At 39.8% G+C, this 14,294-nt stretch overlaps 1 long non-coding RNA gene across 1 annotated transcript in view; it reads left to right on the top strand.

The window, feature by feature from the left end:
• Window positions 1–14,090, top strand: part of LOC123334638 — a 33,929-nt gene extending 19,839 nt beyond the window's left edge. Inside the window, exon 2 of the long non-coding RNA XR_006552622.1 lies at window positions 13,349–14,090. This is a non-coding gene — a long non-coding RNA (uncharacterized LOC123334638). The remainder of the gene's footprint in view (window positions 1–13,348) is intronic.
• Window positions 14,091–14,294: the final 204 nt, after the last annotated feature.

Below are 14,294 nucleotides of genomic sequence, written 5' to 3'. Positions count from 1 at the left end.
TAAGTTGCTTTCATGTCCTGGCTATTGTAAACAGTGCTGCAATGAACATTGGGGTACATGTGTCTCTTTCAATTCTGGTTTCCTCAGTGTTTATGCCCACCACACCAGGTCGGGTAGGATTGCTGGGTTGTATGGCAATTCTATTTCCAGTTTTTAAAGGAATCTCCACACTGTTCTCCATAGTGGCTGTACTAGTTTGCATTCCCTCCAACAATGTAAGAGGATTCCTTTTTCTCTGCACCCTCTCCAACATTTAGTATTTGTAGACTTTATGCTAGCAGCCATTCTGACTGGCGTGAGATGGTACCTCATTGTGGTTTTGATTTGCATTTCTCTGATAATGAGTGATGTTGAGCATCTTTTCATGTTTTTGTTAGCCATATGTAAATCTTCTTTGGAGAAATGTCTGTTTAGTTCTTTGGCCCATTTTTTGATTGGGTCGTTTATTTTTCTGGAATTGAGCTGCAGGAGCTGCTTGTATATTTTTGAGATTAATTCTTTGTCAGTTGCTTCATTTGCTATTATTTTCTCCCATTCTGAAGGCTGTCTTTTCACCTTGCTTATAGTTTCCTTCATTGTTCAAAAGCTTTTAATTTTAATTAGGTCCCATTTGTTTATTTTTGCTTTTATTTCTATTATTCTGGGAAATGGATCATAGAGGGTCCTGCCATGATTTACGTCAAAAAGTATTTTGCCTATGTCTTCCTCTAAGAGTTTTATAGTTTCTGGTCTTACATTTAGATCTTTAATCCATTTTGAGTTAATTTTTGTGTATGGTGTTAGAAAGTGTTCTGGTTACATTCTTTTACAAGTGGTTGAGCGGTTTTCCCAGCACCACTTGTTAAAGAGATTGTCTTTTCTCCATTGTATATTCTTGCCTCCTTTGTCAAAGATAAGGTGTCCATAGGTGTGTGGATTTATCTCTGGGCTTTCTATTTTGTTCCATTGATCTATATTTCTGTCTTTGTGCCAGTACCATACTGTCCTGATGACTGTAGCTTTGTAGTAGAGCCTTAAGTCAGGTTGGTTGATTGCTCCAGTTCCATTCTTGTTTCTCAAGATTGCTTGGGTTATTCAAGGTTTTTTGTATTTCCATACAAATTGTGAAATTATTTGTTCTAGTTCTCTGAAAAATACCGTTGGTGGCTTGATAGGGATTGCATTGAATCTATAGATTGCTTTGGGTAGTATACTCATTTTCAGTATATTGATTCTTCTGATCCATGAACACAGTAAATTTCTCCATTTATTTGTGTCATCTTTGATTTCTTTCATCAGTGTTTTATAGTTTTCTGGTCTTTTGTTTCTTTAGGTAGATTTATTTCTAAATATTTTATTCTTTTCATTGCAATGGTGAATGGAATCGTTTCCTTAATTTCTTTTTCTGTTTTCTCTTTATTAGTGTATAGGAATGCAAGGGATTTCTGTGTGTTAATTTTATAACCTGCAACTTTACTATATTCATTGATTAGCTTTAATAATTTTCTGGTGGAGTCTTTAGGGTTTTATATGTAGAGGATCATGTCATCTGCAAACACTGAGAGCTTTACTTCTTCTTTTCCAATCTGGATTCCTTTTATTTCTTTTTCTTCTCTGATTGCTGTGGCTAAAACTTCCAAAACTATGTGGAATAGTAGTGGTGAGAGTGGGCATCCTTGTCTTGTTCCTGACTTTAGGGGAAATGCTTTCAATTTTCACCATTGAAGATAATGTTTGCTGTGGGTTTATCATATATGGCTTTTATTATGTTGAGGTATGTTCCTTCTATGCCTGCTTTCTGGAGGGTTTTTATCATAAATGGATGTTGAATTTTGTCAAAGGCTTTCTCTGCATCTATTGAGATAATTATATGGTTTTTATCTTTCAATTTGTTAATATGGTATATCACATTGGCTGATTTGAGAATATTGAAGAATCCTTGCATCCCTGGGATAAAGCCCACTTGGTCATGATGTATGATCTTTTTACTATGTTGTTGGATTCTGTTTGCTAGAATTTTGTTAAGGATTTTTGCATCTGTGTTCATCAGTGATATTGGCCTGTAGTTTTCTTTTTCTGCGGCATCTTTGTCTGGTTTTGCTATTAGGGTGATGGTGGCCTCATAGAATGAGTTTGGAAGTTTACCTTCCTCTGCAATGTTCTGGAAGAGTTTGAGTAGGATAGGTGTTAGCTCTTCTCGAAATTTTTGGTAGAATTCAGCTGTGAAGCCATCTGGTCCTGGGCTTTTGTTTGTTGGAGGATTTCTGATTACAGTTTCGATTTCTGTGCTTTTGATGGGTCTGTTAAGATTTTCTATTTCTTCCTGGTTCAGTTTTGGAAAGTTATACTTTTCTAAGAATTTGTCCATTTCTTCCAAGTTGTCCATTTTATTGGCATATAGTTGTTGATAGTAGTCTCTTCTGATCCTTTGCATTTCTGTGTTGTCTGTTGTGATTTCTCCACCTTCATTTCTAATTTTGTTGATTTGATTCTTCTCCCTTTTTTCTTGATGAGTCTAGCTAATGGTTTGTCTACTTTATTTATCTTCTCAAAGAACCAGCCTTTAGCTTTGTTGATTTTGGCTATGGTCTGCTTTGTTTCTTTTGCATTTATTTCTGCCCTAATTTTCATGATTTCTTTCCTTCTATTAACCCTGGGGTGCTTAATTTCTTCTTTTTCTAGTTGCTTTAGGTGTAGAGTTAGGTTATTTATTTGATTTTTCTCCTATGTCTTGAGGTAGGCTTGTATTGCTATGAACCTTCCCCTTAGCACTGCTTTTACTGAATCCCATAGGTTTTGGGTTGTTGTGTTTTCATTTTCATTCATTTCTATGCGTATTTTGATTTCTTTTTTTATTTCTTCTGTGATTTGTTGGTTATTCAGAAGTGTGTTATTTTAGCCTCCATATGTTTGTATTTTTAATAGTTTTTTTCCCTGTAGTTGACATCTAATCTTACTGCACTGTGATCAGAAAAGATGCTTGAGATTATTTCAATTTTTTTTAAATTTACCAAGGCTAGATTTATGGCCTAGGATGTGATTTATCCTGGAGGAGGTTCCATGTGCACTTGAGAAAAAGGTGAAATTCATTGTTTTAGGGTGAAATGTCCCATAGATATCAATTAAGTCTAACTAGTCCATTGTACAGAGAAGGCAGTGGCAACCCACTCCAGTACTCTTGCCTGGAAAATCCCATGGATGGAGGAGCCTGGTAGGCTGCAGTCCATGGGGTCGCTAAGAGTCGGGCATGACTGAGCGACTTCACTTTCACTTTTCACTTTCATGCATTGGAGAAGGAAATGGCAACCCACTCCAGTGTTCTTGCCTGGAGAATCCCAGGGACAGAGGAGCCTAGTGGGCTGCCATCTATGGGGTCGCACAGAGTTGGACACGACTGAAGTGACTTAGCAGCAGCAGCAGCAGCAGTCCATTGTATCATTTAAAATTTGTGTTTCCTTGCTAATTTTCTGTTTAGTTGATCTATCCATAGCTGTGATTGGGGTATTAAAGTCTCCCACTCTTATTGTGTTACTGTTAATTTCCCCTTTCATACTTGTTAGCGTTTGCCTTACATACTGCGGTGCTCCTACGTTGGGTGCATATATATTTATAACTGTTATATCTTCTTGGATTGATCCTTTGATCATTTTGTAGTGTTCTTCTTTGTCTCTTTTCACAGCCTTTATTTCAAAGTCTATTTTATCTGTTATGAGTATTGCTACTCCTGCTTTCTTTTGGTCTCCATTTGCATGAAATATCTTTTTCCAGCCCTTCACTCTCAGTCTGTATGTGTCCCTAGGTTTGAGGTGGGTCTCTTGCAGACAGCATATATAGGGGTCTTGTTTTTGTATCCATTCAGCCAGTTTTTGTCTGTTGGTTGCAGCATTCAACCCATTTACATCTAAGGCAATTATTGATAAGTATGATCCTGTTGCCATTTACTTTGTTGTTTTCAGTTAGTGTTTATAAACTTTTTATGTGTTTCCTATCTAGAGAAGATCCTTTAGTATTTGTTGGAGAGCTGGCTTGGTGGTGCTGAATTCTCTGAGCTTTTGCTTGTCTGTAAAGCTTTTGATTTCTCCTTCATATTTGAATGATATCCTTTCTGGGTACAGTAATCTGGGTTGTAGGTTTTTCTCTTTCATCACTTTAAGTATGTCTTGCCAATCCCTTCTGGCTTGAAGAGTTTCTATTGAAAGATCAGCTGTTATCCTTATGGGAATCCCCTTGTGAGTTATTTGTTGTTTTTTCCCTTGCTGCTTTTAATATTTGTTCTTTGTGTTTGATCTTTATTAATTTGATTAATATATGTCTTGGGGTGTTTCACCTTGGGTTTATCCTTGGACTTGGTGGCTATTTCCTTCCCCATTTTAGGGAAATTTTCAATTATTATCTCCGCAAGTATTTTCTCATGGCCTTTCTTTTTGTCTTCTTCTTCTGGTACTCATATGATTTGAATGTTGGGACATTTAACATTATCCCAGAGGTCTCTGAGGTTGTCCTTATTTCTTTTAATTTTTTTTTCTTTTGTCCTCTCTGCTTCATTTATTTCCACCATTCTATCTTACACCTCACTTATCCTATCTTCTGCCTCAGTTATTCTACTGTTGGTTCCCTCTAGAGTGCTTTTGATCTCAGTTACTGCATTATTCATTATTGATTGACTCTTTTTTATTTCTTCTGCTGCTGCTGCTAAGTTGCATCAGTCATGTCTGACTCTGTGTGACCCCATAGACGGCAGCCCACCAGGCTCCCCTGTCCCTGGGATTCTCCAGGCAAGAACAGTGGAGTGGGTCACCATTTCCTTCTCCAATGCATGAAACTGAAAAGTGAAAGTGAAGTCACTCAGTCATGTCTGAGTCTCTGCGACCCCATGGACTGCAGCCTACCAGGCTCCTCCATCCATGGGATTTTCCAGGCAAGAGTACTGGAGGGGGTTTGCCATTGCCTTCTCCTTTTATTTCTTCTAGGTCCTAGTTAAACTTTTCTTGCATGTTCTCAGTCCTTGTCTCCAGACTATTTATCTGTAACTCCATTTTGTTTTCAAGATTTTGGATCATTTTTACTATCATTATTCTGAATTCTTTTTCAGGTAGACTCCCTATCTCCTCCTCTTTTGTTTGGTTTGGTGGGCTTTTATCATGTTCCTTTACCTGCTGAGTATTTCACTGCCTTTTCATCTTGTTTAGGTTGCTGTATTTGGGGTGGCCTTACTGTATGCTGGAAGTTTGTTATTCCTCTTTATTGTGGAGGTTCCTCCCTGTGGGTGGGGTTGGACGAGTGGCTTCTTGGGATTGGACGAATGGTTTCCTGGTTAGGGAAGCTTGAGTCAGTGTTCTAATGGGTGGAGCTGGATCTCTTCTCTCCGGAGTGCAATGACGTGTCCAGTAGTGAGTTTTGAGGTATCTATGGGTTTGGTGTGACTTTTGTGTTCAGGGTTATGTTCCTGCGTCGTGGGAGAATTAGCATGGTATGTCTTGCTCTGAAACTTGTTGGCTCTTGGGTGGAACTTAGTTTCAGTATAAGTATGGAGGCTTTTGAATGAGCTATTGTTGATTAATGTTCCCTGGAGTCAGGAGTTTTCTGGTGTTCTCAAGTTTTGGATTTAAGCCTCCTGCCTCTGGCTTTCAGTCTTATTCTTACAGTAGCCTCAAGACTTCTTCATTCATACAGCACCAATGATAAAACATCTAGGTTAATGGTGAAAAGATTCTCTATAGTAAGGGACACCCAGAGAGGTTCACAGAGTTACATGGAGAAGAGAATAAGGAGGAGGGAGATAGAGTTGGCCAGGGGAAGAAGAGGGGGCTCAAGGGGAGAGAGCAAGCTAGACAGTAATCAATTCCATATGTGCTCTCCACAGTCTGGACCCCTCAGAGATGTTCACGGAGTTCCGTAGAGAAGAGAAGAGGGAGGAAGGAGATTGAGATGACCAGGAGGAGAGGAGAGGGAGTCAAAAGGGGAGAGAGCAATTTAGCCAGTAATCATTTCCCTATTTGCTCTCCAGTCTGGAATACCCAGAGAGGTTCATGGAGTTACATAGAGAAAAGAAGAGGGAGGAAGGAGATTGAAGTGACTAGGAGGAGAGGAGGGGAAGTCAAAAGGAGAGAGACCAATCTAGCCAGTGATCAGTTCCCTAAGTGTTCTCCACAGCCTGGAACACCCAAAGAGATTCATAGGATTAAGTAGAGAAGAGAAGGCGGAGGGAGGAGATAGAGGTGACCTGGGGAAAAAAAGGAGAGTCAAAAGGGGAGAGTGCAATCAAGCCAGTAATCATACTCCTAAGTAAAAATGGGTACTGAAGATTGGATTCTTAAAGGTGTGAAATTGATAACAAATACCAAAAAGCAAAGATTAAAAATCTAGAGTAGAGGTTATACTCTCAAAAATACAATATTAAAAAAACAAAACAAAATTGCAAAAGTTATTTAAAAATATATATGAAGTTTGTTTTAAAAATAGGGTCTTTTTTTTTGCAAGGCAGGAGAGGTTTTAAAGATGAAAATTAAAGGAGTAAGAACTTAAAAATAAAAAAAAATTAATTTAAAAATGATAATAGTAAAATATATCTAGTAATTTCTCTGGAGCTGTTGAGAGCAGTGTGGGGTCAGTTCAGTTTCAGATAGTTCCTTGTTCCAGCTTATACTTTTTCTCAAAGTCTATAGGTCCCTTCCAATGTAGTCAATGCTAACTACAGGGTTTTAATCTGTTGCACCTGTCACTTCCAAAGCAGTTCCCTCTTCTTTGTTTATTTTGGCTTCCTCTGTTTGCAAGTCTCTTCAGTATCTAACTTCCGCCCTGATACAAGCAGGTGAAGGTGGTCATTTATTTAGGTTCACTGGTTCAGTTTTGCTGCGGGGAGGGAAGAACACTGCAAACAAATATCACTGGCATGTGTGGGGAGTGCTCGCAGTGTCTGGGCCACACTGGGTTTGCCCCCACTCACGGCGTGTGTGCTTTCCCGGTCTACACTGCTCAGGCTCCAGGTTGCTCTGCAGGGGAACTGTAAAGCGGGTCCTGGGTTGTGTGTACTTCCCAGGTCTAAGCCGCTCAGGTTCAGGTTCTCAGGTACTCAGGTTCTTGGGTACAAAGGCACAGACTCGGTTGGGCCTGCATTTTGTGCCCTTCCCAGGTCCAGGCATTCAGGCGACCAGGTGGTTGGCAAGCACACTCTCCCCAGGTGGGCTATGCGTCTTATCACCTCCCTGGTCCTGGGTGCAGTGGGAGCGCCATCTCAGGTGTGCCATTTGTTTCCTCTGGGGAGCTGATCTCTGGCTGTGACCCTCCTGGCAGATGTCAACCATCCAGGATCCCAGGAAGACTTGGTTAGAAACTGGGAGCCTGCTTGCAGTTTGGTAGAGGATGCCATCTCTAGGGCCGAGTTTGCCCCTTGCCTTCCAGCTCTGGCTGTTGCCCACCTGTAATGGCAGGACTTCTTTCAGCCTTTTTTCTCATGGCCAAATAATATTTCATTGTATATATACCACATCTTTAGCCTTTCATCCCTTGGCAGAAAGTTAGATTGTTTCCATATCTTGGCTATTGTGAATAATGCTGCAGTATACATGGGAGTGTAGATATCTATTCAGTGTCTTGTTCTCATTTCCTTTGTATGTATATCCAGAAGAGGGTCAGTTAGATCATATGACAGTTGTATTTTAGTATTTTTGTAAAACCTCCACATTAGTTTTCCAAAGGGGTTGAACCAATTTTCACTCCCACCAACAGCAGACAGGGGTTCCATTTTCTCCACACCCTTCATATAGCAACTAGCTATCTCTTATCTTTTGATGGTAGCCATTCTAACAGGTGTGAGTTGATATTTCATTGTAGTTTTGATTTGCATTTCCTTGAAGGTTAGTGATGTTGATCATCTTTTCATATACCTGTTGGCTATTTGGATGTCTTCTTTTAAAAAATGTCTATTCAAGTCCTCTGCCCATTTTTAATTGGATTATTTGGTTTTTCCTATAATTGAGTTGTATGATTTATTTCTATATTTTGGATATTCACCTCTTATCAGATATACGGGTTGCAAATATTTTCTCTCATTCATAGTTTACTTTTCATTTTGATTGTTTCTTTTGCTGTGCAGCTTTTTAGTTTGAGCTGATGCCACATGTTGATTTTTTCTTTTGTTGTTTATGCTTTTGATGTCATATGCAAAAAACTATTGCCAAAATAAATGTCAGGGAGCTTCCTCCCTATGTTTCCTTCTAGGAGTTTTATGGTATCAGGTCTTCTGTTTAAGTTTTAATTCATCTTGAGTTAATTTTTGTGAGTGGTATAAGAGGAGTTCATTCTTCTTTTTTCTGTTATCAATCCTTCCTTCTTTTCTTCCTTCTCTCTTCTCTCTGTCTCTCTCATTCTTCTTCATCTTCTTGGCTTTCCTGTTTTTTTAAATGCGTGTGTGCCAAGTCGCTTCAGTCATGTCCAACTCTTTGTGACCCCATGGACTGTAGCCTGCCAGGCTCCTCTGTCCATGAGATTCTCCAGGTAAGAATACTGAAGTGGGTAGCCTTTCCCTTCTCTAGGGGATCTTCCCAACCCAGGGATCAAACTCCCATCTTTTATGTCTCCTGCACTGGCAGGTGGTTTCTTAACAACTGGCACCCTGGGAAGCTCCTTTTGTTTATAGATTTTTCTTTTTAAATCAAAACTGTGTGTGTGTGTGTGTGTGTCTGTGTCTGTGTCTAATGGGAGGAGGAGAGGGAAAAAGAATGAAGTAGAGGAATAGAGGGACTGGTAGAATGGCTCTTTAAAGGGGTTTTCCAGTATTTACTTTATGAAAAAAAAAATATGAAGTTTTTCTTTAACTTTTAATGAAAGCCAAATGTTAGAAATAGTAATTAAAATGTTTACATTGAAGTAGATTGCTATATCTGCAATGTAGCCAAGCCTGGCAGCTTTTGATAAATTTGAATGAGCCACACAGGCTGGCCTTTTTTCACTAAAATGCCACAGTGTCTGGAAAGCAAAGCCTCCTCACACACTACTCTTGTTTCAGATAAACTGAGCCAACATAGCAAAATGTGCACTGTGCAAGAGAAACTGGGAGTTGCTGTCAGTGGGTGAGAGTGGCTTTGCAGAACATGAAGATAAGGGTTTTGATGTAAGGTTTGATCTTTGGGCTTCTGCCAAACTTCCCTTCATTCAAAGAAGCATCACTCTGGGTCCTTAAGGTGACCATCATTATAGCTGGATCAGCCCAGATACCACTGACACATTTGAGAAAATAGAAATGAAGAGAAGGGAGACAGCTCTTCTGGCTCACTTCCTCTAAATGCCCTTATTTAAAAACCTCTCCCAGACCCCAGAAAAACACTTGTTTCACTCTTCCCTGAGTGAATAAATCTGCGGCCTGCAAAGTTGCCACAGATATCTGGCAGGATAGTTTTGGAACTTTCACATGATTCCCCCACACAGCAGTGCCTTCTAAATGAAAGAAAGAAATTGCCAACGAACACACTTTGATGACTGCCTCCCATATTTAAATCAGACCTTCTGATCAAGGAATAAATAATTCCACATGTCCGCAGAAATTGCAATGTATTTAGAAATTATCATGCAGAGTATGGTTCTCAACACTGGCTGCATGTAGAGATTGTCTGGGGAGCTTTTAAAAACACTGATGCCTGTGATCCACACCTAGAGACCTGGGAAAGGACTGGACATCCGTGTTTATCAAAAGCATTCACACACAGTCAAAGCATTCATATACAGTCCCTGTATATGGGACTGTATTCTAATAGACAGCCAGGTCAAGAACCACTGGCTGTGGAAGAATGGCTGATGTTTAGAAATTTGTGTTTTAATTATTATGGAGTTTTGTTTATTGGAGCCCACTGATGGAAGCATCTCACTTGGTCAAGTAACCTTCACTTTTGTGTGGTATGTCAGAGACCTGGAGCTCTTGCTTTTTAAGTGATATTTGGATATACATACCATACAGTGTCTGTGGAGTTTCTCAGACAGTAGCTACCTTCTGTAAAAGAAAAATATGTAATTTGATTGCTTTGAAAACAATTCAGTAAGTCCAAGTGTTAACATACAAATAGTTCTCCGGGCCATGTTTAACACTTTAAAAAATTTATCATTAGTTGCATGAAAAATAAAAGTAGCCAAGACTTGTTCCCATATATTAGAGAGCTTTTTCTCTTCAAGAAACTCAAAAAGAAAACCACAGCCATGGTGGTTTGGGGTGGGGTGGCAGAAGAGCGAGAGAGAGATTTGGATTCTTTAAAAAAAAAAAGACAGTATCAGCAATAGTCACACTTTCATAAATATGGAAATAATGCAGCCTTACCCTGCTGACTCAGATGGTAAAGAATTCACTTGCAATGCATGAGATGTGGGTTCGATCCCTGGGTCTGGAAGATCCTCTGGAGGAGGAAATGACAACCCACTCCAGTATTCTTGCCTGGAGAATTCCATGGACAGAGGAGCCTAGCGGGCTACAGTCCATGGGGTCGCAAAGAGTCAGACATGATTGAGCGACTAATGCACACACACACAATAAAGATAATGATACCTGCTTTGTAGAGATGATCTGTCCTTTGCAGGATTAGGACTAAAATATGTAGCTACTTTTGTTTTTACAACTCTTATAAAGAAAAGTAACCTGGCCTATGGCCCTTAGAAAGGTACTCCACAAAAATAATTAGTTGTTTCTTAAACACATTTGTCTAAAATACTTACTCATGCTTTTTGAATCTGCCATGTAAGTCTGTTAAATTTACAGATAACTGAAATTAAACCAGATGAAAAGAAACAGAAAATCATGTAAACTTATAAAAATATGTGGTGGGAAATCCTTAATAGGACATGAGCTCTGATGAAATTCATTTTAGCAGCAGAGCTTGAAAGCCAACAAAAGAGAAGTAGATCCTTGGACTCTCTCTTCTCTTCACAGCTGTCCCTCGTGGCTGTGACATGAGAGTAGGCACAGGCAGTTACCAAAACCAACAAGCAGACGAGAATTTCACCTTGGATCTAGAACAACCACATGAGGGAGGTACCAAAAGCTTCAGTCCAAGGAGTGGCTTAGGGCTGAGAGCTGAGAAGAATGACTATGATAATGAGAGAGACAGAGAAGGAGGAGAGGGAGAGGAAAGGAGGGAACTCACGGAGCCACAGGCACCTTGCTTATTCTGAATGCCTGTTTCACAGACTTGTTATGGCAGAGTAAAACATAGAAACCCAAAACCACACAAAATCATAGCTTAACGAATTATTACAAGGGGAGCACCCCGTAACCACCACCCAGTCAAGAAATAGAACTTTGGTAACGTCCGTGAAGCACCTCTGTGTGTCCCATCCAGATTTAACACCTTCCCTCATCCCAGAAACACACACCAACCTGACAAGCATTGTAATCATCCCTTCTGTTTCTTCATTTTTACCACCCCCAGGAGGCACCTCAGTCACTCTGATGAAGACTTCCCTAATTTAAAAACATTATTTTTAAGTTGTCTTTATTCTAGAGAGTTCCTCTCTGTTTCTTTTCTTTGCAGTTGATCTGTTGAAGAACCCAGGGCATTTGACCTGGAGAGATTCCCATAGTCTGGATTGTGCATGTTGCACGGAGTTTAACATCTCTCCTGTCCTCTCTGTTTCTGGCAAATTGGCAGCCGGAGCCAGAGGCTTGGTCAGACTTGGGTTTGTCAAGTTCATAGGTTGTGGCGTGTTTTTTCATTAGGAGGCACAGGATGTAGCTCTTTAGGTGGTGTTAGTAATCTTTGACGGAGAAGGCAATGGCACCCCACTCCAGCACTCTTGCCTGGAAAATCCCATGGATTGGGGAGCCTGGTGGGCCGCAGTCCATGGGGTCGCTAAAAATTGGACAAGACTTGGCAACTTCACTTTCACTTTTCACTTTCATGCATTGGAGAAGGAAATGGCAGCCCACTCCAGTGTTCTTGCCTGGAGAATCCCAGGGACGGGGGAGCCTCATGGGCTGCTGTCTATGGGGTCGCACAGAGTCGGACACAACTGAAGCAACTTAGCAGCAGCAGCAGCAGCAGTAACCTTTGATGCTTGATGCCTTAATAGGTTCATTGGTTAGGGACTGTAAAATGGTAATACTCTGTCATTTATATTATATTCATTAGCTGGAACACTTATATAAAGATATATTTCTCTCATCTACTTTAGATTATGCAGTAGTATAATGCAGCTGAAAAGACAGGATAATTGCTTGATTCTTTCCTTTTATTTAGCAGCTTTCAAAATAATAAATTGATTCTTTATCATCATTTGAATGTGACTGGGGCTTTTTTTGTATTATTTTGAACCCATGAATTTAAACATATTCAACAGTTTTGCTTGCTTTTATCAGTCATGTTGGTATGTGATGCCAAGTATTTATTTCTTATGCCTTTTTTTGTATGTACCATCAGAAAATTAGAGTTGAATAGATTTGCTAATCCTTGGAGAAGGCAATGGCACCCCACTCCAGTACTCTTGCCTGGAAAAGCCCATGGATGGAGGAGCCTGGTGGGCTGCAGTCCATGGGGTCGCTAAGAGTTGGACACGACTGAGCAACTTCACTTTTCACTTTCATGCATTGAGGAAGGAAATGGCAATCCACTCCAGTGTTCTTGCCTGGAGAATCTCAGGGACGGGGGAGCCTGGTGGACTGCCATCTATGGGGTCGCACAGAGTCGGACATGACTGAAGCAACTTAGTAGCAGCAGCTAATCCTTGATAACACCACCTTGATAAAACTAGTTTTATGAAACTTGCCTATCACAAGTTCATCCTAAACTGATTATTCTCCCCCCAAAATATATACTTTCCAACTTTACTGAAAATAAATAAGCTAATTATTAATTAAATCTGAGATCCTGGGAGAAGTCACGGGAAGAGAAATACCAGTCATACAACCAGCAGAGGGAGTGCAGGTTAACTGACAAATACAGTCTTCCATACTCTGCTTTTCTGTTGGTGAAATCACTGATAATGTTTTGGAGAGAAGAAGATGCCAGGGATAAGACCGGACTGTGTGACTCTATTGTCTGTTGGATGCAGAAGAACTACATTGAGTCTTAACAAAGGGGAAAAAAAACTACAGCAATTAGAGAAAAAAGGATTCTCCTGAATTTCATCAGAGCCACCTTTCCTCAGAATTAAACACATTGTCCACAGCCTGATCGATACTCTATCTTGGAAGATTAAGAAGGAAGAAGATATGATTACCTCATTTTTGGGTAGATTTTCAAAATAGAAACATCCAGTGGTGGTATGAATTTCTTAAAGTAACATATGTTCAGAGGTAAAGGCAAAATTTAATACAAACCATTCAAGCCCCATCTCAGCTTTTCACATGGAACCTTAGTCAATGACAACTTTTTTTTTTTCTCTTTTAAAGGAAGGAGCGCTTACAGAAGTATCTTGCGGTTTTTCTACCGGTGTTTGCGAATAATGATCCAGTCAAGGCAAGAATAAGAGCTTGAAAATACAGAACACCCAAGCATTCCCTGCTTTCTTTGCAAAATTTCCTCTGGGATTGGTGCTTTAATTTCCAGTCACTCTGAGTCAATAACATATGGGTTCAGTGCCATTATTGACTCTCACAATTTCTTGTCTCAATCCCATAGTTCGTAGAGCTTGGGGCTTGGGGTCACTGGCAGGGGTTTTGATTTGCGGCTTTCTGTGTTTACACAAAAGGGCAAGTCAATATCTCCCCTGTATCGGTGAATTCTGGACTAAACTGATCTATCAAGCGTTGTAAACAAATGAAGACCTTAAAGACAGAAAGAAGCCTCTCTGGAAGTCTCCACTGCCTTTACATTTCATTGAATCCACAGACTCGCTTGCTCCCCACAGAGATCTGAGTACAGCTGAATAAGAAAGAAAGAAAAGTCACATGAGAAGAATGGAATGCTCTTACAATATTTTTAGGCTGCAATGTATACTGAATTCCATTCACACAGTCCTGCAGGAGGTTTCCCCTGTCTTCGCAGAACATGCCACAACTCCTGCTTATTGCAACAGATACTTTCATTTCTCAGGAACTGATAATAATTAAAGAAAGAACAAACTGAGAGCCTCTTTGCATAGGATTGTTAAGGCAGACTTTCCCCTTTTCTTCTATTGATACCTCTTTTATTTAAAAAAAAATGGTTAAACTGATAAACTGGTGTTGGGAAGTTCAGCTCTTTCTTCAACTTCATGGATTCATAAGTGTGCACCTAATTCAAAGCAATTTTGAAGATCACAGAGCAACTTCTAACTTTCTGAGAGGCTAATAAAAAGAAAAAAGAAAAGTTTTTGAACAGTCTAGCTCATTTTTAAAGAGATAATACAGAGATAAC

The sequence above is a fragment of the Bubalus bubalis genome, chromosome 8, assembly GCF_019923935.1.
Source record: "Bubalus bubalis isolate 160015118507 breed Murrah chromosome 8, NDDB_SH_1, whole genome shotgun sequence".
In the NCBI taxonomy this organism is placed as follows: Eukaryota; Metazoa; Chordata; class Mammalia; order Artiodactyla; family Bovidae; genus Bubalus; species Bubalus bubalis.
Note: the sequence above shows the minus strand (reverse complement) of the source record. Positions and strands in the feature narration are given on the sequence as shown.